A 21,486-nucleotide genomic window follows, 5' to 3' on the forward strand; every position below is an offset into this window, starting at 1 on the left:
CGCGCGCGTAACCGAGCTCTGTCCCCCTCAGCGACCACACTGACACGAGAGTGACTTGGGGCGCGGGTGCCCCTGATTTCTGTGCAGGTGTCCTTCCATCCAGCGCGGGGTAAAACAAAACGGCAGTTGTGTGGGTGGAAGAGTGCCAGGGCGCCCCGCCCCTGGGCTCAGCCCTCGGCCTACAAGAGTTTCGGAGAGGTCGAGAGGTCGTGGGAAGTGAAAGAATGCGCACGAGGCTAGCGGTGGATCAGCTCAGGGCCTGTGCGCACCTGGCAAGCTCGGGAGCGCGGCGGTGTCTAGTCTTCGTTCCAACCACACCGTTTACTCACTGCTGAACCCCGCCCCCACCTCCGTTCGTCCTTGTGTTTGAAACCCAAACGCGCTAAAAACCCGTCGCTGCCGGTGAGGTGCGCGAGCAGAAAACCGGGTTACAACGTGTTTCTAGACTCGGCGCTGCTTCCACGTGGGGTGCGTACATCGTGGCGCCCCCAAATCCCAGGACCCCGGCTCCTGGTGCGGATCCTCGACCCGGGCTGCGCCCTGGAAATGCGCGGCCTCCGTGCGCCGCGACACAGGCCGCGGGACACTCTCAGGGTCCCAGGACCTTCGGCAAAACCAGCCGAAGGGACTTCCCTTCTCCGAACCTCCCTCCTCGGGGCCTGGAGACCGCGTGGCGGGACCGGGCCTCGGTCACTTTCTACCTGCACATGCTCCCGGTCTCCCCCCACCCCCAGGCCTATCCCCCAACCACCCCTCCTCAGTCTTCCCCCTTCTCCTCCCCCTCCTCCCCCTCATCTTCTTCCTCCTCCCCCCTCCTCCCCACTCCTCCCCCCATCTTCCTCCTTCCCCTCCTCCTCCCCTCCTCTTCCTCCCGCTCCCCTCCCCCTCCTCCTCCTCCTCCTCCCCCTCTTCCTCTCCTCCTCTTCGCGGCCTCTTCTCTCCTCCACCATCTCCCCTGCGCTCGCCCTGCTCCAGCCCTCCGCGGGTCCGCTCCTCAGCTGGGTCCAGGTCGAAGCCCTGGGCCTCTCCAGGGCGGTAACAACGTGACCTCTGCGGGCACCTGTCCGCTCCTCCCCGTCCCCTCTCCGGCCAGAGGGTTTAGGATTTTCTCCAAAACTCGCATCTGCGTTAACATTTGCACCGAATTTTGCGTAAAGGTGGGAAGTGACGACTCCGCGCCTCGGGGACTGAGCACAGTCGGGGACGCGCGGGCCTCGGGAGGGGTCACAGAGGGCGCGTTTGTGTCGCAGTTTGCTCCCAGCGTCCCCAGGCTCCCCTCGGTGCGCAGAAAGCTTGTGCAGGGACGCGGTCGGGGCAGGGCCGTGTCCTCTCGTGTGTTGTCCTCAAAACCAGAGCCACCGCGGCGCCCGAACAGAGGCGCTGTCGCGTCTCCAAAGCCGGTGCTGAACGTGGCCAACACACACCCTTGTCGCGTGTGGCGAGTCGCGTGCTGTGAATGAATTCCCTCTTGTCCCAAGTCCACACCGGAGCCGATCGTCTCCAGGGTGCCCACGGGGCGCGTCCTTGTGTCCCCGCGCTACCTTTTGTCTGTCTGGTGGCTTCGTGGGCAGAGAAGGACGTTTTCTGAGAAGGGGGATCTGAAGGTTCAGCAGGCCGCCTTGGGAGGAAGGTGGGGGCCTTCGGTTCCGGACGCGTTTCTCCCCGGGCGCAGCTGCGAGGCAGGATTCAGTCCGAAGATTTCGGAGGTGGAAGGACCTGCCAACCGATCCAGACGGTGCAGTGGCCATTCCCGAAACCCCTGCCCCCGAGGGGGTGTAGCTCAGCGGGAGAGCGCGTGCTTAGCATGCAGGAGGCCCCGGGTTCGATCCCCGGCACCTCCAGGCGTTTGGAGCCGGGTAGCTCGGCCCCGCACTTTTCCGTCTCCGCAAAGCGCGCACTTTAGTTGTCCCTTAATCTCCCGACCAGACTGCTTCGCACAGTACAGAATCCACCCGAAGGGAGAGCACGGGGCCGCTTTCGTTATTTCGGGAGAGCACGGGACCGCTTTCGTTATTACTAAGATTTATTCGTAATTATTACTAAGAAGTGGGAAGAAGACAAGGAGGCCTTTGGAGAAACTACCTCAGACCCCGCCCCCCGTTTCCCTCAGCTGTGCTTGCCTCAGTGGACACACTGCTGGCCCAGGAGACACCTGTCCTGCCGGTCGTCCGGTCCCCACTCGCCCCTGCACCCCCGCCCACCCCCCAGAATCTTGATTGGGCAGCAAAAGGTCGGTCAGCAGCCCCGGGCGCTGGGACCCCAGCTCGTTCCTGTGACGGGTGTTTAGGCTTGCGTCCAGGGGAGGGCGCTTCGGGTGCCTCGGAGGCCCCCTGAACCCGCAGCGGGAACGTTACCCCCAGAGGTAGCGAGCCGCCCCCAGAGCCCTGACAGCCGGGGCAAAGGGGGCTACGCGTTCCCGTGGGGCACCCGGGGTTGAGCCCACTTCTCGCAGGAGGACGGGAACCTGCGGGTGGGAACAGAGACGAGGCGCCCCCCCGCACCACCCCCCCCCCCCGCACCGCAGCCTGCGCTCTGGTGGAGATGCGGGTGCAGAGACCCACCCCGCGGCCCCTCTGCCCCTTTTTTCCTCTCCGAGTCCTGCGCCACCGCCCGCTCCTCCTTTCCGCGCTCGCCCCCGTGCCGCCTCCTCGGGCAGCTCCGCTCCCTTCAGCTCCCGCGGCCGCGCTTTCCCGGCTGGCGGTTCTGGAACCTTCGCGGTGGACAAAGAGGTCTGGGGAGGCGCTTCGATCCTATGGACGCCCCCCTACACCCGCTGCCCGTGGGGGGGGGGGGTCAGCGCGCACCGGAGCCGTCCGGGGACAAGGGGATGTGCGCCGTCGCCAAGTCCCCGCACGGTCCCCAGGGGGTCGGCAGCCGCTGAGTCCTGCTCCAACATCTTGTCTCCGATCCACAGGTCACCTCGGGGCGACGGGGTTATTCACCGCCTTCCTCCTCAAGGTCGTCTCCCTCCGGACGCGCGCTCCGGCCACTTCCCAGCGACGACGGAGCCTCGCCGGGCGATTCCGGGCAGAGGAGCGCAGGGGTGAGCCGGAGAGCGACACGCGGTCAAAGGAGAGAGTCAGGAAGGTACAGGTTCCGCACGGGGACAAGAGAGCCTGATGGAAAGTGACAGGAGAACCGACCATCCGGGATCACTTCCAACAACAGCAGGGAAGCCGCTGTGGTGATCGAGGTTGGAATATTTGTCCACAACCCCCGGGGGGGGGGGGGGGACTGTTGTGACTGTGAACCTGCTGAGAGGAGGTCCTTGCTCTGCGTCCAGAGCGCCTCCCTGGTGCCTCGCTGTGGGTCTCCGGAAGGCAGGCCCAGGCCCGGGTCCTGACCCGATGTGACAGCATACACATACTGGTTTTTATGTGGGATCTGTACCCTCTTTCCATCTGGGTCTAAGTTCCCTGAGGCAACGTTTCGGGTTCTGCCCTTTTGTGCCCTTCTTGTAGCATTTCCTGCCCGCGTGACAGCGAGAAGCTTTGGCGGTGCAAAGGCCCCGGGGTACTGATGCGGGAAATCTGTGATACAGCCAGACTGCCCCGAGGAGGAGCCGCACGTTTGGGGTTCCAACCTGAGTTGAGGTGGGCCATGCATGTCCGGGTCTGCGGCTTCTAGGTTCTGGGGTCAGCTACTCCCTCCCCCTGGAAAAAGTGTATCCCAAATAGGGATGCCCTCGTGAATTACATGGCCCGAGGGGGACTTACTGTCTGTCTTGACTTTTATTTAGCAGCTGCCCGAGAGCTTCCCTGAGGCAGTTCCAGGGCTCCACACCAATCACAGCGAGGCCAAGGCCATAAAGAGCAGGAGCAGGATCGTGCCCGGAGAACCCGCGCGTGGCAAAATGGAGGAGGGTGGTCCCAGCGGTTTCCCCTGCTGGTTCCTGCGCCCAGTCGGGAGTCAGGAGGAAGAATCACAAGGGACGCTCGCTCGCTCAGCCTTTGCTCAGGTAATTTCACCAGCAGCGTGTCGCCAACACGCCTGGATGACCACAGCCCAGCGATGGCCGTGGCAGGAAGTTCTGTGGCCTCGCTGGTACAGGGTCCGTCTGCGGCGCGAGCCCAGGAGGAAGCCCAGCTGGGGGGGGGGGGGGGGATGGGTCCCTGCTTCCTCTCGAGATCCTGGAGGAGCGATGAGGAACGTGCTTTTAGTTTTTCCAAAGGAGGGGATTTAGGCACCATCTTTCAGATTTGTCGACGCCCCGGTTGAAAACACAAAAGGAGCAGGCGAAGGCTGGTGCGCTCACGCACGGGGCTCGCGCGGGAGACGGGCGCCTCGCAGAGATGCTCCCGGTTGCGCCGTCCGCGCCGTCTCTGTAACAAGTGTTGGTCTGTGTGAACACAGGACCTTTGTACACCCGCCCCATCCCACCAAGACCCCGGTGGCCCCGTCTCCGCGGGACTCGGTGTGGTGCTCCGAGGGGTGTTAATCCACCTAAAGATTTAAGAATAAAATGTCCGGGTCCCCGAGACTTAGCTCCAGGAGGCGTTTTGGTTGAGGGGGTGGCGGGGTTAGTTGGGGTCTTCGAGGGTGCGTTCTGGGTACACTTGCGAGAGTCGCGCCGATTCGGAATAAAATACAAAATAACCGAGCCGCCAACCCCAGGACCTGTCCCTTACCGTCTCGCCCCAGCTCCCAAATTACGGCTTAAACTCCCGCAGGGCTGGTAGGCGCCCACTGCCCACCCCGCGGGAGCCTGGCGGGGTTCGCACCGGCGCGGTCCTGGCGTCCCCGGAAGCGGGGGCGCGGTGGGGGGCACCCTGGGGGCGAGCTGGGGCGCGGGGGGGAAGCGGAGGAGCCCGGCCCCCGCGCCTTGGACCGCATGGTGCTCCTCAAACCCAGGAAACGTCACAGACGTGTTCTTTCCCTTTCCTGCCCTGCTCTTCAGGGGTTCTGCCAGGTGAGACCCGCGGTAGACGTCCCCGTGGATGTGGCTGCCCCGTGGGGCTTCAGGCGGCCTTGCGGCCGTGCCTTCTTCTCCCGCGTTTCTTCGAGAACGCCCGCGTCCCGGGGGGCACCAAACCCCACGCAGCGGGAACGACGTAACAGTGGAGGAAAAAGCACAAAAAGCACGGGTGGAGGAGCCGGGGGTCGAACCCGGGGCCTCGTACATGCGAAGCACGCGCTCTACCACTGAGCTACACCCCCAGCCGCAGGGGGCGGCATCACCTGTAAACTGAAAACCGCATCCGCGGCTCACGTTGTATTTCCGTCGGAGAAAGTAGACGCGCCCAGCTCGGCGAGCTCAGGCTGCACCCGCTGTAACGAGGTCTGCGGCTCAGTGGGGTCTCAGCCTCTCAACGAGTGTCGGAGTTGCGGCCCCTGGAGTTGTTTCCTGTTTCCTCTGCATTATTTCCAGCTTCTGTACGGAAAGGGCGCCGCCTATCGACCGCCAGCGTGTCCCTCCTCTTGTCACCGCCTGAGGGCTCAGCTGGCTTTTGAGAAGCAGGGCGCTGAGGGGGCGAGAGCACGAGACAGCCCTGACGGGTGCGATCCAGCGACCTCTACTCTGTCCTCATCTAGGCACGCAGCTTCCGAGGTTCCTTCCAGGATCCAGACGAGTTGAACAAGAATTTAAGGATGAAAGGCAAAGGAGAGATCTAGAACGAGGAACGAGGTCCAATCACAGGGCTCGGGCTCTTCCTAGAGCAAATACACCTAGGGAGCCCTGCAGCTTGAATTGTGCAGATAGTGACGCCTTCTGCACAAAATAGTAACTATAGGAGGAGGGGAGACAGTTCTGTTCTTTTTGTCCTTGTTGTGACTGGTCTGTTGATTTGCTTTTGCTTTGGGCCCGTATGTGGAGCAGTAAGGGGGAAACGAATAGTTTGAGTTTGGATAGGCATATTTCAAGTATCTACAGGATAGCCCCTTGAGGGTGTCTCTTAAACACATTACAAGCGGAGTCTGGAATTCTCGAGACATCTCTGACCCTGAATTTCGGACATTCATGTGTCTGGGAGGAGAGTGCCGGTTAGGAGTGGGTAGAGTAAGGACTTAAAGTTGTCCATTAAGACCAGAAGATAAAGGGGGCACCTGGGCACCTGGGTGGCTCAGTGGGTTGAGCATCGACTCTTGATTTCGGCTCAAGCCATGATCAGGGTCACGGAATCAAGTCCCAAGTTGAGTTCTGCACTGATAGCACAGGGCCTGCTTGGAATCCTCTCTCTCTCTCTCTCTCTCTCTCTCTCTCTCTCTCTCTCTCTCTCTCCCCCTCTGCCCCCTCTCTAAATAAATAAACTTAAAACATTTTTAAAAGACTAGTAAAGAACTTATTGGTATTTGTGGGGAAAAAATGAGATTGCTCCTAGACTGATCTCATCTGTAAAACATTTATACTTCTCATCATGGCCTTACATTTTCCTGAGAACACCAGTAAAAGTCCCACTCCTGCTATCAGCTTCCGGATAAGGTGGTGATGTCTTCTTTGCCTATCGTTGCCAGTCTGGGACAATTTTGGTTATACAATGTTGTGTATCAAACTCCTCAAAATCGAGTGACTTTAAACAGACATCTATCACATTTGCTCACAATTCCCTGGGTCAGAAATTTTGGCTGGGCCTTCCTCTGCTCCTATAGCCAGCTGGGGTATTCTCTGCTCTTCCCGGAGCTGGTAGCAAGGCTGGCCTCACAGGTGCCAGGGGGCACCACCCTGTGCGGTTTTCTGTTCCCTTCTCTCTTCACGGTTCTAGCTTGGGCTCCCTCACAGCACAGTGCTCCTTCGTGGACGCCTCGCAGGGTGGCTTCCCGGAGTGGCCACCTTGAGAGAAGCAATCACAGAACGTGCAGGTCACTTAGGCCATCAGTTCCACCAGTCCCCAAAGGACACTCTTTGAGTAGAAATACTGTCCACGGGGCCGGTTTATTGACAGGGAGGGTCTCCTGCCTCCACAGCACACCTAGGGCTCCTCCACCTTCTTTAGACGCAGTGGGATGGGAAGATGGGAAGGACACAAGGGCGTGGTTGACTTCTTAGAAGACGAGAGCTCTCCATTCCCTGGATTTATCGGAAAGCGAAGCATTCTCTGCTGCAGAGGATGAACATTACTTTGTCTCCAAAATGAACGCAGGTCGAGTTGGGATTTTCCTTACTCTGTCATTTTTCAGGCTCTTACTGAAGAAACAAACAAAAGTCCTTGTTGGGATTCATGTGTTCTATTCCTGGTATGTGATGAAGGTTCACCAATAGTTGTTTGTCCAAAGCTTTGGTTTGCCGGCCAAAGTACTTTTCCAGAGACAGTTGGAATCCTGCTCACGTCACCCTAATTTTTCCCATGCCTCGGTCTTTAGGATTAGCTGTTCAGGCTAATGAAATTGGGTTCCTCTCTCTCTCCCTCTCCCTCTCCTCTTCCTCACCCCCCCCCCACTCTCTCCCCTTCTCTCCTCCTCTCTTCCCTTCTCTCTCCCCCTCTCTTCCTCTTTCTTACCTCCTTTTGTAAAATGATACTCTGTGTGACAAAGCTGGTTATGTTGGCTGCATTCGGAGTTGTTGAATAAGTCTTTATTCCCCCTTTCTTCCTTCTGATGTTGCGCCAGTCATGTTTACTTTCCGTGAGAGCAGAAGAAAAAAAAAGTAACAAAAGGCAGGAAAGCAGATTTGGTTGGTGACTGGGGATGGGAAAAAGGGAGGTGCCCCTGGAGGTGCTGGGCATCGAACCCAGGACCTCATACATGCAAAGCATGCGCTCTACCACTGAGCTACACCCCCAGGTGAGAGCTGCTTGTTTTGTGATATATTAGGAAATACAGCTATTTTCTGTATTCTTGGGCAAGGCTGTGTGTGTGTGTGTGTGTGTGTGTGTGTGCGCGCGCGCGCGCGCCAGAAAATGCATTCTGTTAACTCCGCTAATTGTATTTCTAAATCGGAATTTGTTTTCTGGCTATACTCAAGAATAGTAAATTCTAAATCCAAATTGATACTATTGCTGCTCCTAAGTTCTTCCCTGTCAGGGTCAGTCTTCTCTAAGATCTTACCGTCCTAATGCCTGTATTTTGTTTTGTTTTTGAGAACCACTGCCACAGAAAGTCTCCAGTTGGAAGTTTCACTTGACTTCATTCTCTTTTTCTCCACGTTTTTTTCCTCCTCCATAGATCATTGTACCTAATCTTCACTGACCATCTTGTCTGCACCCACCCACCTCTTCAAGGGTCTGTACTCATTCTCCTCCCTTACCCTCTACATGGAACCTTACCTTTCTCACCAGCCATTTTCAAGACCGGGATTTCATGCTCTGGAAAATCAAGGAAGCACTTTGACATCCTACGTGCAAAATGAAAATAATTATCACTTATTTCCAATCCTGCTGCTTCCCTCCATTCCGTATCTTGAGAAATGGTCTTAACCCCACGGCTCTCTGGCAAGTCTAGAAAAGAGAAGGAAAGAGGGAGGGAGGGAGGAGGGAGGAGGAGAGAGGGAGGCTGGGAAGGGGAGAGAGAGAGAGAGAGAGAGAGAGAGAGAGAGAGAGAGGAAGAAAACGTTTATGGGTTCCCCTTCTGTCATACTCCTGCCTGCCTCTCCAACCCCAAGAAACCGGCCATCTAATTCCTGTCACTATACATTAGTTTGCTTCTAAAGGTTTACACAAATTGAATCATATATTTACTTTTTTGATCTTCTTTCACTCATCATAATTATTTTGAGATTCATCCATGTTGTACATATCAATAGCTTATTCCACTTTATGCCAAGGAATATTCCATGGTATGAATAGACCACAATTTGTTTATCAGTTCACCCAGGGAAAGGCATTTGGGTTCTCTCCCATTATTGGCTCTTACAAGCATATGAATACTTGTGTACCAGAATTTGTATGGACATAATAGTTTTATTTTTTTCTTTTGGATACATACTTAGGATGTGAGTGGCTGCATCACGGGGAAGGTATATCTTCAACTTTTTAAGAAACTGACAAAGTGTCTCAAAGTAGTGCTGTTTTCCTTTGCCACTAACAGGATATGAGAGTTTCATTTCCTCCGCATTCTTGCAAACATTCGGTATGCCTGGCATTTTTAAATTTTAGCAAGTCATAAGTGCAATGGTATATCATTATGGTTTTAATTCATGTTTTGCTTAATGACTGATGTGGAACACCTTTTGTTTATTTCCCATCCTTATTGCTTCTTTGGAGAAGCATCTGCTTAAATATTTTGTCTGTTTTAAAATCATGTTTTCTTTTTGTTGGCTGCTTAGAGCGCTTTACACATTCTAGACGCAAATCCTTTATAAGATACAAAGGTGCAAACATGGTTTGCAAAGGTTGTCTCCCAGTCTGTGACTGGCCTTGCTGTTCTCTTAAACAGTTTTGCACAGAGCAGGATTGAAAGTTTTTTGATGAGGTTAAATTTATCAAACTTTTATGCTTTTGCTGCTGTATCTACAAAATATTTGTCTGACCCAGGGTCACAAAGACTTTCTCCTATGTAAGGGACCTCACGAAATGTTTTCTTTGGTTTCCTTAGTTTTCTGAGATGTGTCTGGATTAGCCAAGTTGCAGAAGAGCAGAAAGGCTTTCGGAGGAAACCCTACGCCTCTTTTCTGTCTTCCTCCTGCACCCACCTTCCCACCTGCCAGGAATTATATGCAATATTAATACAGGCGGAAGACAAGAGATCCCCCAGATTTCTGGATAGGTACATGTATTGGACGATTAGACTGCAACGCTTGAAGAATCTGAAATCTCCTAAATTGGAAGTAGAAGACAATCTAAGTATTGCAAAACCAATTATCAGGAAACCTTCCTCTAGGCAGCCGAAATAGCTCAGCTGGGAGAGCGTTAGACTGAAGATCTAAAGGTCCCTGGTTTGACCCCGGGTTTCGGCAGGTGGAGCCTTTTGTTGATCCTAACACAGACGACTCCAGCCAGTAACCCCGAGATCCACCCTGACCATCTTGAAACTCCATAATAATGACACCTTAAAACTTATATTTTGTTAGCTTATATTTTGTTAGCTGATGTAGGAAAAAAAGTTGAACAATAAAATTCATGCTGATAATTCACAATGTTAATTCTACTTAATTAGAATGACATTGGGGCGCCTGGGTGGCGCAGTCGGTTAAGCGTCCGACTTCAGCCAGGTCACGATCTCGCGGTCCGTGAGTTCGAGCCCCGCGTCAGGCTCTGGGCTGATGGCTCGGAGCCTGGAGCCTGTTTCCGATTCTGTGTCTCCCTCTCTCTCTCTGCCCCTCCCCCGTTCATGCTCTGTCTCTCTCTGTCCCAAAAATAAATAAAAAACGTTGAAAAAAAAAAAAAAATTTAGAATGACATTAAGAAAGCAAGTGAAAAATACATTGACGGGTGGAGAGAGAAGGAAGAAAGGAAAAAAGTTTATATTTTATTACCACTTTTAATGGTATTTTCCCTCTCCTTAAAAAAATGTATTTATTTATTTATCTATTTATTTTCTGAACGATGGGTACAGTCAAGAGGAAGAATCCATGTCGGGGAGAAAGCCACGAACTATTGCCCCTGGGATGACCACATATTATACTCCAGACTCTTATCTCAAAAGCATGAAGTCGCGGCCTCTGCACAGCAGAAGAGATTCTGGATTTCTGTTAGAGCACAGCAGATATGAGCCCTGATTTGATGCCCGCCGAGGTTGGGGGCAATTCTGATGGCTGGAGTACAGCAGGTGGAGAAGAGACACTTAGGGCCAGGCTGGCAGTGAGGATGGCTTCCTGTCCATTGTCTCCTTGCACTGGGCCCAACATTCAATCAACACTCACAGTACGCTTTCACACATGTCTTGGATTCAGTACACCCACCTCCATGGCCACCCCAGGGTCCCCAGGGTTGAATTATAATACAGTTATAGTTATAATTATGACATAGTTATATAATAGACTATAAGTATAATTGTAACATAGTTATATAGTAGACTATAAATATGTTATAATTATAGCACAGTTGAATTATAACCTCAAGGGCACTGGCCACCACCACATTAAGATTCATGCCCACAGTCTGTATTCCCTCCCCGGACTTCAGCTAATCCGTGCACAGCTCTTTATACGAAATCAGGATTGGAATACACTGCATGGTGCTTGCATTCACGAAGAGGCACCCCGAGAAAACAGAGTAGCAGGCTAAGATCGTCGCACAGCTCTTTGCTTTCTTACACTCCTGCGTTGTGTGGCTGTTTCTGAAGTCTGTTCCATTTTGTTTCCGAAGTCTTGGGATTTTCCTTGTCCAAAGTCTGGGGCGGCGGGGAGACGGTCGGGAAGTGTGGGGGGGGGGGCGGGGGGGGGCCATGGTAGAAAAAAAAGCTGCAGAAATCGCAGTGTAAAGGAAAGGGCCAGCACCTCTCAGCGGAAGGGGCAAACCCACAGACACTCCAGGCCCCGCTGGGACTCGAACCCAGGATCTCCTGTTTACTAGACAGGCGCTTTGACCAGCTAAGCCACGGGGCCCCGCCGCCGGCCAGCCTGGGTCTCTCACCAATAGGGTTTTGTCCAGCAGGTGTCCAGGGAGGGCCTCACCCCTTCCTGGGCTTGCGTCCCCTCGGCCTTTGACCCACTCAGAGCCACCCGGACCACCTGAACCCGCACACGGGCTCGTCGGTCTTCCTGCTGCCTTGTGCTGGTCAGCTCACCGCTGAGGGTCAGCAGGGGACTGGGGCAGGGGCCTGCGGTCAGCTCAGCGCTGAAGGTCAGCAAGGGACTGGGGCAGGGGCCGGGAGGGGCTCCGCGCGGATGTCCTCCCGCAGCACGGGGACCCTGGAGGGGAGGCCGCGGGGGGGGGGGGGGCGCGGGTCCCAGTGCGCCCATTTTATCAGGGGACCAGGCCCGCGACGCCGCATCGGGGCCTCACACCCTCTCCCTGTCCCTCTGCCTCTGCCCCGGGGGCGTCTCAGTCCCTCGGGGGAGTGGGCGCCCAGTCCCCAGGCCCCCCGCGTGCCTGCGCACCAGGCGTCCCGCAGGCCGCGGATCCCTGCTCTGCTCCTGGGATCCCGGCCGCGGCCACCTGACCTGCGCTCGGCGGGGCTGCAGGGACTCGGTGCGCGGAGAGGTCCCGGGATCAGGCACGTGGGGGAGGCGGGGACCTCCAGGCACCCAGGCACGGAGCCCGGCAGGGCGGGGGCGAGGCGGGAGGATGCCAGAAGCGGGGCCTCCACCCCAGGGCAGACCCTCCCCTCCGACACGGCAGTCTGTGAGCAGGGGCTGTCACCAAGTGAGGAGCGCGGGCAGGTGGGCGCCGGCTTGTCCTCTCCGTCCTCCTCCTCGTCCTCCACGCCCCTCCTGTCCCCTCCTCACTGACCACCCCGCCGGGACAAAGATATTGGGCAACTGGACAGTCGCACTTAAGGAATCCAAAAACACCCAAAGACACCCAAAAACTTGAAAACGGTCCAAGTACTGGCGAAAAAAAAGACAAGAAAACACTCCCAATAAGGAGCCGAAATAGCTCAGCTGGGAGAGCGTTAGACTGAAGATCTAAAGGTCCCTGGTTCGATCCCGGGTTTCGGCAGGTGCAGTTTTGGTTCCCGTGAATGAGCCACGTGGGTGTGTTCCAATCACACGTCACACGTGGACGCGGAGATCCGAATTTCTTACACTTGCCACGTGTCACCAAGCGCTGTTCTCCTTTTACCTTTCCGCCTCTTACGACAGTAACAGGTGCTCGCTGGGGTCGCACCTGCACGCGGTGCGCGTTGTCCACTGCGTGAGCCGGGCTGGGGCTCCCCTCCTCCTGTTCCCTCCTCACCGACCACCCTGCCAAGAGTCCGAGCACCGTGCACGGAGGAAGACCGCAGACTCCGAGTCTTTCTGGGTGGACAAAGATATTGGGCAACTGGACAGTCGCACTTAAGGAATCTAAAAACACCCCTCAAAAAACCGAAAGTTCAACAGTCTAAGTATGGGGGGGGGGGGGGGGGGGCGGGGCGAAAGGCCTCTCTTAAGGAGCCGGAATAGCTCAGCTGGGAGAGCGTTAGGCTGAAGATCTGAAGGTCCCTGGTTCGATCCTGGGTTTCGTCAGGTGCTGTTTTGGTTTCCGTGAACAAGGTGTTCATGCAGACGACTGGGCTACTGAAAAGGGCCGATTGCACAGAAGCTGTGCTGTCACTCAGGAACAGGGTCGCGATCGCAGCGCACTTTTGTTGTTCCCACAGCTGTGCGAACCTTGGTCACAGGAAGGAACAGGGACGCGGGACCCTGACAAAGTTGCGGACGACGTGTCGCTGTCACTGTGATGTAAGGAGGGGAGGGGAGCGGAGGCAGAGGGGGTAGAGGAGGGGAGCCGAGGGGAGCGGAGGGAGAAGGGAGGGAAGGGGAGGAGAGCGGTTGGGAGCAGAGAGGAGGGAGCGGAGGCGAGCGGAGGGAGCGGAGGGGAGCGGAGGGGAGCGGAGGGGAGGGGAACGGAGGGGATGAGAACCTAACCGAGGGGAGCAGAGGGGAGCGAAGGGAGGGCTCCCCAGCCCGGCTCACGCAGTGGACAACGCGCACCGCGTGCAGGTGCGACCCCAGCGAGCACCTGTTACTGTCGTAAGAGGCGGAAAGGTAAAAGGAGAACAGCGCTTGGTGACACGTGGCATGTGTAAGAAATTCGGATCTCCGCGTCCACGTGTGACGTGTGATTGGAACACACCCACGTGGCTCATTCACGGGAACCAAAACTGCACCTGCCGAAACCCGGGATCGAACCAGGGACCTTTAGATCTTCAGTCTAACGCTCTCCCAGCTGAGCTATTTCGGCTCCTTGTTAGGAGTGTTTTCTTGTCTTTTTTTTTCGCCAGTACTTGGACCGTTTTCAAGTTTTTGGGTGTCTTTGGGCGTTTTTGGATTCCTTAAGTGCGACTGTCCAGTTGCCCAATATCTTTGTCCCGGCGGGGTGGTCAGTGAGGAGGGGACAGGAGGGGGTGGGGATGAGGGAAACCCTGGAGGCCTTCCCCCCTCCTCTGTGTCCTGTGAAGTGTCCCAGGCACCACTCAGAGAATAAACGAAACCGAAGGAAATACATCTTGTCTCTCATTTTTCTCTTCTTTCCGTTGTTTCATTATCTCCAAGAATGCTGAGAAATTTCTGTGATCAGGAACATTAACTTGGAACTCCAGTTAAACAAAATGTCACCCCCAAAGATAATTCCATTCTTTGTTGGTAGTAATAATAACTGTACTCAAATATTACTATACTTTAATGTCATGCTTAAAAATCGTTATATAAGTATCTATAGCCTTGATTTTGCCATGTGACCTGCAAATTCTACAGTATCTACTTTTTGGCCATCTACACAAAGTTTGCCAACTCCTGGTCTAGAGGACTCTCTTCTCTGAGTCCTTGAGGAATGTGTTGGTGAGGAGAAAACAGCATCCTTCGTAAAAGTGTCTGCAGGGGCTACTCTCTGCAGGCCCGGAGGGACAGATGGACGTTACAATTGCAATGGCTCCCAGACTCAGTTGTGATGATGGGATACAGGAGTGGCTGTGTCTACTGCAGCAAGGCATCCTGGGTCTCGAAATAGCTATGGGGCAGACTCAGGGATCCAAATAGGGCTGCAGTAAAATAGACCTGATTCTACTCTTCACATGACCTCTATAAGCACCCCCCCCCCCAACCATAGACCACAGTGACATTTTAATGTGTTCCAATTCCTAATGTCAGCTCAGAATCGTGTTCAGTCATCTGCAAACATTCTTACAATTGCCTCAGTGAGCGGACTTCCTTTGGGGAAGACTTGAAAAGTAATACTTACCGTGTACATTTTTAGCTGTGTGCCAAGTTCCCTGCTCAAGTGGCGCCAGCCTCCTCTCGGTTCGAGGAGATCTGAATCGGGTTCCTGACGTGTGAGATGTTAAGTTAGGAAACGCCAGTCGGGAGCCATCAGAGTTCTCTCCACTTGCGGAAATAATATTTGCGAAGGATACTGCGGTCCTGGAAGAATTCCAAATACAAGAACCACCGGCAAGGACTTGAAAGATGCAGAGGGCGGTGATTCTTAGCACTTGGCCGTCCCGCTGCCTGTCTGGCCTGTGCAGAGAGCAGAGTCATGGTGAGAAATGGCAGCATGGTATCGTGAGCCGAATGAAGCGGTCGCTTCCACGTCCGGTAGGATTTCCCTCCTGGAGCAAATGTCGCGGCCACTCGTACTTCATGTGCACCTACTGCCGCAGAAAATATTTCACTCTTCGCGTCGATGGAAACTGACCACTGCTCCGCGCTGACTTCTGTCTCTCCAAAATTCTGTGTTGAAGTCCCAACCCACAGAGTCCCAACCTCAGACTGTGACTGTACTTAGAGATAATTAAGGTAAGATAGGTCATATGAGTGCGGACTAATCCGGTATGACGCAGGTAAGGACCGTGACCTTACAAGAAGAGGAGACGAGGACGCACACAGCACACACACCGAGGAGAGACGTGAGGACGTGGTGAGAGGGCTGCTTCCAGGAGAGAGGCGTCAGAAGAAACCATACCTGCTGACGCCCTGACGTTGGACATGTAGCCTCCAGAACTGCGAGGAAATGAATTTCTGTTGTTGAAGCCACCGAATCTCTGGTATTTTGCTCTGGCAGACCTGGCAGAGTAACACAGCCATCAGGCATGGTTCGCCTCCGACTGGCAGGGCCGGTGAGGTATTTCCAGTCTCGCCTAGGAGCACAGGGCATGCCTAGCCTTTGACCATCGAGTCCTGGGACACCGCTCACCTCTCCATTGTGCAGGATATCGCGCTGGTCCGTTATATTGATAATAACACGCTTATTGGACCTGGTTTTGAGTCCTTGATTACAAGCAGCCGCCAGTGTAGACTCCTTGGTTAATACGTGCAGGCCGCAGTGTGAAAGCACAGCCCACAAGAGTTCAGGAGCCTGTCATCTCTGTGACCTATCGACCATGTTGACATAACCCTTCAGGGGTGACCAACAAGCTGTTGCTTCTGGCTCGTCCCACTAGAAAAGAAGTAAAATGTCTAGCGAGCCTCCTTAAATTTCGGAGACAATACAGAGTCATTTGTACTTGAAAAGCTACCAGATTTGTTTTTTTTTTTAAACCAGTTGTTTTTAAACTGAGGTATAATTGGCATATGACATTCTATCAGTTTCAGATGTACAACATAATGGTTGGGTATCTGTATGCTTTATAAAATGACTAGCACAGTTGCTCGTGTTGTATACTGTTACAAAATGGTTTTTTTTCTTATGATGAGAAGATGTAACCTCTTAGCAACTTTCAAATATGCAGTAAGGTATTACCAACCATAGTCACCGTGCTGTGCCTTACATCCCTAGGACCTATTTATTTTATGAATAGGAATCACTCCTTTCACCCATTTCGCCCCCCACCCCTGCTTCTGGCAACTACCAGCCCCCTCTCTGTGTCTAGGAAAGCTACCTATTTTGTGTGAAGCCCGGAACAAAGGAAGTCTGTGGCAGCTCCAGGCTGTATGAAGGCCACAGTGACAGCTGACCTCTGTGACCCAGCAAAGCATTCAGAGTGTCTGTGGAAGACGCACATGGTATTTGGAGTTTATGCATTTTTCTGCAAGTGAGTCACAGGACACACCTTTGGGATTTGGAGGAAAGACTATGGCATCCTCTGCAAATTGTTATCCTCTTTAATAAAATAGTTTGTAGCTTGCTACTGGGGCCAGGAGAGCTTGGATTCTCGAGCACAAGTCACCAAGTTACAGTGGGACCGGGGCTTCCAGTCATGACGGAGGTCTCTCTAATCCACACAGCCATAACACTGGGCATGGACAGCATCAGTTCATCGCAAGCAGAAGCAGAGTATCTGAGCAGGGTCGACAACCACGGACCACAGGCAGAGAAAACAGCCATGTTCCCTTGGCTCTTACACTTGGGACATCTTCTCTATGTTTTCAGCCCACACCCTCAGCCTCATGGGGTGTTTCCCACAACTGAAGAAGGGAAAAGACCAGCCGGGCTTCCAGGTGGTTCTGCTGCACCACACGAAAGCCAGCAGGTTCCAGGGTACTTGATGGTCGGTGGGGAAGGCGGATCTTTCCAGGGAGCATTGCTTCACTCAGGCACCTGCCGGCTCTGCCTGCAAGGACAGAGGTGATATAGAGTCCGTGCTAATTACTGAGAGCAGCTCACAGTTTGGCTGGATGATTACAGAGAGGCTTGGAGGGAAAATTATTGGGGCCGTGGTGACAAAGAGGTCTGGGGAGGAGGCCGAGGGTTAGATTTCTCCAAAAGTACAAAGTCTAAGGGCGTTTCTTCCCCAAGTGAATGCTCTCCAAAGAGCACTGTCCTCAGAGGGGAATCTGAATAGGCAGGTGGACAAGATGACCCATTCTGCTAAGTCTGTAAGCTTCTCCTGTCCTTGCCACCACTGTCCTTGTTCAAGGAGCTGGGAGGTCACTGTGGGCTCAGCAAAATAGATCTGCTTCGAGCCTCTTCTGAGTGACCAAACTCACAACATCACAAACCTTGAGTCTTCACATGTTATCATTCCACGGAGGAACCAGTTACCCACCTCGAGTCGGGTTCATTACACCTGACCAAGTTCACACTACAGGGTTGGCGTATGTTGTCACCGGAATAGAAACTGACCCTGGGTGGAGATTTGCCTTTACCTCTCACAGTGCTCTGGCCAAACCACCATCCATGAATTTGCTGAGTGTCCTTTGATTGCACAGCATTCTTTCTGAGATAAGAAACCATTTCAGGAGCAGATGGAGTATGGCGGTGGGCTAATGTTCTGGAGTTCGCCATCTCTCTGAAGCAGCTGGCCTACTGGAATGGTGGACTGCCCTTCCAAGTACTTGGTTATGGTACGGGTTAGGAGACAACAGTTTTCTGGGAGCGGGGGTAATGACATCCAGGATATGCTAGGTGCTCTGAACCAGTACGTAGCACTGTCTCTCTCTCATGGGGATTCGTGGTTGCAGGAGTCAGGGAGAGGAGATGGGACTCAGTCCTTTTGCTCTTATGGCTAATGGCCAAGGGACCATTTTGCTTCCTGTCTATGCCATTGACGACCTTCATTCTGACTCCAGAGCCTTTAAGTGTTTTTCCAGTGCTCTCTATGTGATCAGAACGTCTGTATAACAGGCATGACCTTATTTAGAGAGTTAAAAACAGTGGGGGTGGGGGGTTAGTGAGGGATACAGAGGAGAACCTGACGGCATGAAATCCCTAAGTTCCCTATGTCAGAGCTCTGAAGAATTCACCTCAGGAACCGGTGAAGGAGGACGTGGTCTGTTAAGTTGTGTACAAAGAGCGGAGGGATGAGAATGTTTTTGGACAAAAACAGTACTTTTCCTACATCCAGTAAGGAGGAGAGACCTATTTTGGTTGCACCAGAACACTGTGGATTCACCAACCCCCTGACTCCCACCCCCACGTTTCTCAACTTTGGAAGCAGAGTGATTAGTTCTCTTCTGTGGAGGACCCCACTTTACTTGCTTGGAAAGCGTCACGACCCGTTGCTTGCTCCTTCTGGTGACTGTACAGGATAATTTCTAGCTGAAGATAGAAGGGTGGGGAGGGAGGGGGAAGGGACTGTCACCAGGAAGGTTTGTTTCTCCTTGGCCTGCAGCTAGTGCATTGACCCAGGCACAGTTGAAAAAATAATGCCCTTTAAGAGATAACTGACTGAGAATCTCATCTGTTACTTTTTCTTTCTCTTTCTGTTTTCTCTTTCATGCCTCTGCAAGATATTGCCAGTGGAATCGAGTCCTCAGGCTTGATGTAACTTTGTCATCCCCAGTTCCAGATCTTTCTCTTTTGTTTCCTTCAATCAAATATTCCTTGGGAAGACAGACATCATCAGTAACGATGAGGCCCGTGGCGTTGAGATGGGTCAGGAGCAAAGGCAACCCATGCAGGGTATGAACCAAACTCTGATATAAACAGGGCAAAGTGAGTAAATTAATTCAATGAGAGGAAAGTGAGGAAAGGCTGTCCATGTGTGGTTTAAGAGATGGAAGGGGAAGGGCAGGAATGCACTCGACCGCTGAACTACACTGCCTCATAATCCGAGAAGTTCGGAAACATACCTGTCTCTGCTGACTTCCATTAGTTGTTACTGGTTCCCCATGAAATGAGTGTAGACATGGAAATAAGGACTTAAAAATGCTGGGGAATCTTTTGATGGCTTTCACCCCCACGTGCATACCCAGAGGACCTGGCTCACCTAACAGTGTGTGGGTCTAATGGGGGCTGTCCGCCTGCTCATTGAATAGAACAAAGAGAGGAAACAGACTAGTACAGGGGAGCAAAACTTCACCTCTACCCATCCGAGGTTCTCAACTGGGACTCTAACCAAAAGGTAGATGAATAAGAGAAAAACAGAGTTTATTAACGTGTGAAGTATATATCGTGTGGGATTAACCTCAACAAACAGTAGCTGAAAACATCAGCTTAGAACTTCTTAGCATCTTCTACAAAGAGCAGGAAATTTTCAGAGAAACAACAGGACCAACAGGACTGAGGAAGACAGTTTTAGGCGATAAGGGCAGCAAGGCAGAAAGTAAAGACATGGCAGGAAACTAATGGGGAAAAGGTCTGTTTGCAGCTTCGTCTGGTGCCTCTCCAGGCTGGTACATGTCCGTCTCCTGTAAACAGAGACTTTAGATCCTGACTTAAGGCAGAAAGGGGAAGGGTAGAGAGATATTTTGTGTTTGCTGCTTCTTAACTGCCTTCTGGTCAAAGTAATTTTTATGTCAAAGTGGAATATTTTAAGTGACATATTTTGGTTTACTTCACTAGTCACGTGTAGTGGGACCATATTGTGGCACATGATATTTTAGGGTTAACTTGTCAACTAACCCAAAAGCATATGAAAACCTGAGAAATTATGTTTTTTTCGTATCTTGTTATATTTAAGTGTTCAGGTCTATTTTTATTTTTTTTTCTTTTTTTTTTTTTTTAATTTTTTTTTCAACGTTTTTTATTTATTTTTGGGACAGAGAGAGACAGAGCATGAACGGGGGAGGGGCAGAGAGAGAGAGGGAGACACAGAATCGGAAACAGGCTCCAGGCTCCGAGCCATCAGCCCAGAGCCTGACGCGGGGCTCGAACTCACAGACCGCGAGATCGCGACCTGGCTGAAGTCGGACGCTTAACCGACTGCGCCACCCAGGCGCCCCTTCAGGTCTATTTTTAAAAATTTATAGTTTAGGGGAGTCTGGGTGGCTCAGTTGGTTGAGCATCTGACTTGGGCTCAGGTCATGACCTCACGGTTCATGGTTTGAGCCCCACATTGAGCTCTGCACTGACAGTGCAACACCTACTTGGGATTCTCTGCCCCCTCCCTTGCTTGGGTTTTCTCTCCCCCTCTCTCTCAAAAATAATAATTAAACATTTTTAAAAAACTTTTAAAATTTTACAGTTTAACATTAGTAGCTAATTGGAATTTTAAAATTATACATATGTTTAAAATTTTTTAATGTTTATTTATTTTTGAGGGAGAGAGAGACAGTGTGTGAATGGGGGAGGGGCAGAGAGAGAGGGAGACACAGAATCCGAAGCAGGCTCCAAATTATATATTTTTTAAAATTTAATTTATTGAAGACTAAATTAGGTTCATTTGATGGTTTTCTTTTTCTTTTTCTTTTTTTTTTCTTTTTTTTTTTTTTTTTGTCAAAAAAGTGGTAGTATCTCAATAGGATGAGGATAGAAATGATTGCAAAAAATGCAGACCAAAATTGGTCCTTCTGGTTTTAGGTGGACATGTGATCTTTCATAGGTTAAGTTTGGTTTTGTAGTTTTCATTGATGGTGAGGTGCTAATGGGGTTATTTGCAGAAACGTGTTGGCTGATCAAGGAACAAAGCCATTAGAACTTAAGTTATGTTAACACCAAAACATAAAACAAATTCAAAATAAAAAGAGCTCTTTGAAAAGAAGACTGAATTAAAAAGCTATGGGGGCAGATGTTCAATATTTTACATAAGAACGTTAGTGATCCAGGCTACTTTTATAAAATGCTACTTTATTAAAAACTGTAATTGCCAAGACATTAGCGAAATGTTGCATCAAAGATATTGGCCTAGAAATGTCGAATGAATATATGGCAAAATAAAATAAAATGATTTAGTATCTATAATAAGGAATACCAAGAAGGAAGTTATTGATGTCAGTGAATGAAATTGGTTTTCAGATCTGAATCTTTATGACCTTGGTTGTCATCTGCTTTCCATTTTTATTTTAAGTTATTGATTATTTTCTCAAATTTTTATTTAAATTCTAGTCAACATTTTTAGTATTCTAATCTCAGTAGTTAACTTATCCTTCATTTAAGAATGGTTCATACTGTTCTTTCCCGGAGCCCTGAAAAGTTAGACATTCCAGACAGGGACAAAACTCTACCAGTAATGGTAGGTTCGCTGCAAGACTGTTTGGCAGGAGGGAGAATTAAAAGGCTCAGTTCATTGTGCAAATGGCCAGTGATGTTCAACAATTTTCCCCATGTCACCAGTGAAACCAAGATGGCCTAATGCCAAGTAGTTTCTCATAACAACATGCACACCACAGTGACACACACACACGTACGCACGCGCGCGCACGCACACACA

At 52.0% G+C, this 21,486-nt stretch overlaps 1 long non-coding RNA gene and 8 other non-coding genes across 9 annotated transcripts; 5 read left to right on the plus strand and 4 right to left on the minus strand.

The window, feature by feature from the left end:
• Positions 1 to 1,307: 1,307 nt before the first annotated feature.
• LOC132666263 (uncharacterized) lies at positions 1,308 to 6,228 on the plus strand. The gene is made up of 5 exons (XR_009604589.3): positions 1,308 to 1,735; positions 2,915 to 3,193; positions 3,462 to 3,593; positions 3,740 to 3,958; positions 4,898 to 6,228. It is a non-coding gene; the product is annotated as an uncharacterized LOC132666263 (long non-coding RNA).
• On the plus strand, positions 1,770 to 1,841 carry TRNAA-AGC (transfer RNA alanine (anticodon AGC)). The gene has a single exon. It is a non-coding gene; the product is annotated as a tRNA-Ala (tRNA).
• TRNAA-CGC (transfer RNA alanine (anticodon CGC)) lies at positions 5,086 to 5,157 on the minus strand. The gene has a single exon. It is a non-coding gene; the product is annotated as a tRNA-Ala (tRNA).
• Positions 6,229 to 7,645: 1,417 nt separating the features above from the next.
• Positions 7,646 to 7,717, minus strand: TRNAA-UGC (transfer RNA alanine (anticodon UGC)). The gene has a single exon. It is a non-coding gene; the product is annotated as a tRNA-Ala (tRNA).
• Positions 7,718 to 9,756: 2,039 nt separating this feature from the next.
• TRNAF-GAA (transfer RNA phenylalanine (anticodon GAA)) lies at positions 9,757 to 9,829 on the plus strand. Its single transcript has one exon. It is a non-coding gene; the product is annotated as a tRNA-Phe (tRNA).
• A 1,516-nt stretch (positions 9,830 to 11,345) lies between these two features.
• TRNAT-AGU (transfer RNA threonine (anticodon AGU)) lies at positions 11,346 to 11,419 on the minus strand. The gene has a single exon. It is a non-coding gene; the product is annotated as a tRNA-Thr (tRNA).
• Positions 11,420 to 12,403: 984 nt separating this feature from the next.
• Positions 12,404 to 12,476, plus strand: TRNAF-GAA (transfer RNA phenylalanine (anticodon GAA)). The gene has a single exon. It is a non-coding gene; the product is annotated as a tRNA-Phe (tRNA).
• Positions 12,477 to 12,912: 436 nt separating this feature from the next.
• TRNAF-GAA (transfer RNA phenylalanine (anticodon GAA)) lies at positions 12,913 to 12,985 on the plus strand. Its single transcript has one exon. It is a non-coding gene; the product is annotated as a tRNA-Phe (tRNA).
• Positions 12,986 to 13,630: 645 nt separating this feature from the next.
• Positions 13,631 to 13,703, minus strand: TRNAF-GAA (transfer RNA phenylalanine (anticodon GAA)). The gene has a single exon. It is a non-coding gene; the product is annotated as a tRNA-Phe (tRNA).
• Between the last annotated feature and the right edge of the window lie 7,783 nt (positions 13,704 to 21,486).

This window comes from Panthera onca, chromosome B2 (assembly GCF_046562875.1).
Source record: "Panthera onca isolate mPanOnc1 chromosome B2, mPanOnc1 haplotype 2, whole genome shotgun sequence".
NCBI classification, from domain to species: domain Eukaryota; kingdom Metazoa; phylum Chordata; class Mammalia; order Carnivora; family Felidae; genus Panthera; species Panthera onca.